This window comes from Cupressus sempervirens, chromosome 5 (assembly GCF_028749045.1).
Source record: "Cupressus sempervirens isolate cs-2001-9-10 chromosome 5, ASM2874904v1, whole genome shotgun sequence".
NCBI lineage: Eukaryota > Viridiplantae > Streptophyta > Pinopsida > Cupressales > Cupressaceae > Cupressus > Cupressus sempervirens.
This window is the reverse complement of record NC_143122.1, coordinates 1005924345-1005926257: the sequence shown is the minus strand read 5'-3', so window position 1 is coordinate 1005926257 and position 1913 is coordinate 1005924345. Positions and strand designations below refer to the sequence as shown.

Below are 1913 nucleotides of genomic sequence, written 5' to 3'. Positions count from 1 at the left end.
TAAAACTTTACAGAAACACCAATAATATTGAAATTTTCATTATTATTTTCTTATGTTTACTTATATCATAAAAAGTGCATTTGAGAATGACTAATATTCATTGTGATCAAAGTATCTTTAGATTTCTCACTATACCTTAATCAAATATTACATTATAATGAAGAACTTCTTTATTTGTACGGCCCCTTCTCTTCCACCATTTATCCAAGGTAAATAACATATCTTTTTTGCAAGAATAAGGAATCATAAAATACATTGCAACTCTTCTTTGAATTTATGAAAACATTAATCTAATCTAAGTAAAATATATATAATTTATATAAATAAAGAGTTCTACAATATCTTGACGATGGCACAATAATAGAAAAATGAAGGAAGAAAAGGATAATTCTATACTAGAAAAGAAATAAAATAGCACTCCTTGCCCTAAAAGAGTTGGAAAACTCTCCTAAATACACTCTTACAAGGAATGTACTCGTTTCTAAAATTCTTAATAATTAAGGCGATGATTGTACAGAGCCTATGTAGATACCATGTTGCAAAGCCAATTCAGGCCTTCATGGAGACCTTGGCCAGAAGTAGCACAAGAGCTCTGGACATGCCAACGGTGAGCTGTCAAAGACTGCAACCCAAGCTTCTCAGTTACCTCTGCAACGCTCATTGCAGTGGGAAAGTCATTCTTGTTTGCGAATACAAGAAGAGCAGCATCTCGCAATCCCTCCTCTTTGAGAAGGGCGTGCAACAAATCTCTGGCCTCTGCAATGCGCTCCTTGTCATCGCTATCCACCACATAAATAAGACCCTTGGAATTCACAATGCATTGTCTCCACATCGGCCTCATCTTTTCCTGACCACCAACATCACACACAACCAACTCAACATTCTTCTGCTTCACTGTCTCCACATTGAATCCCACTGTGGGAATGACTCGAACGAATTCTCCAAGCTTTAGGTTATACAGAATTGTAGATTTACCTGAAGCATCAAGACCCACCATCAAAATACGTACCTCCTTTTTAGAATGGAAGAGTTTGCTTATTTTGATGCCCATCTTTAATAACTTCTTCAAATGGTTTTCCCTGAATTTTACAGTATAATTGAGCACAAACTATAATCTTTATAAATATAAGATACCCAATTGCTCCTTGACGCCTGTTGTGAACAGACACATACTTTCTTATGCGTCCATTCAACTATTTTTTAAATCTAAACTTAGTATTTCATCTGAAATCGCATTCTTCGATTAAACAAGGTAAAATTTAAAACATATTTTTAAAATCAAAACAAGATAAATTTTTTTTTAAATGGTTAAAAATTTCTTTATTCTGAAAATAATATAAAATTTGAGTCATCTATCTATGAAGATATTAAATAATATATGATTTTTTTTATTTTTTATTTTTAAATTTTCTTATAACTAACCTCTTTGTACCTAGTAATTTTCTATTAACTGACATAAGTCTTATAAAATAAAAAAAGTTTTTTATTTTATATTTCAAAATCTAATTATTTTGACTCCTTACAAATTGATTTAACATTTCTATATAGAATCGATTCAGTAAATCTAATTTCAAATATTTATGTTCAACAATGAACTCAGTAGACTAATTCTACTTATTGGCAACTCAGTAGACCTAATTCTACTTATTGACTATTCTAAGAATAAATAGAATTTTTTTTGAAACCTTAGCCATTTAACAAGTGTCACATAGTGGCTTAGTACTCGCCTTTAACTTTTACATAAATCAACATTTAATTTAATAAATTTATTATAATATATAATATGTTTTAATTAATAAAAGTATTATATAGTTATAATTTTTTATAATGACAATTGTAGTAATAAAGAGTTTATTATTATAATTATATAAATAATAATTAAATGTTAAATATAAAGTATAATGAATCAAAAT

At 29.1% G+C, this 1913-nt stretch overlaps 1 pseudogene; it reads right to left on the bottom strand.

Annotated features, from left to right (window-relative positions):
• Window positions 1-520: 520 nt before the first annotated feature.
• Window positions 521-1051, bottom strand: LOC149559328 (ADP-ribosylation factor 1 pseudogene; annotated as a pseudogene).
• Window positions 1052-1913: the final 862 nt, after the last annotated feature.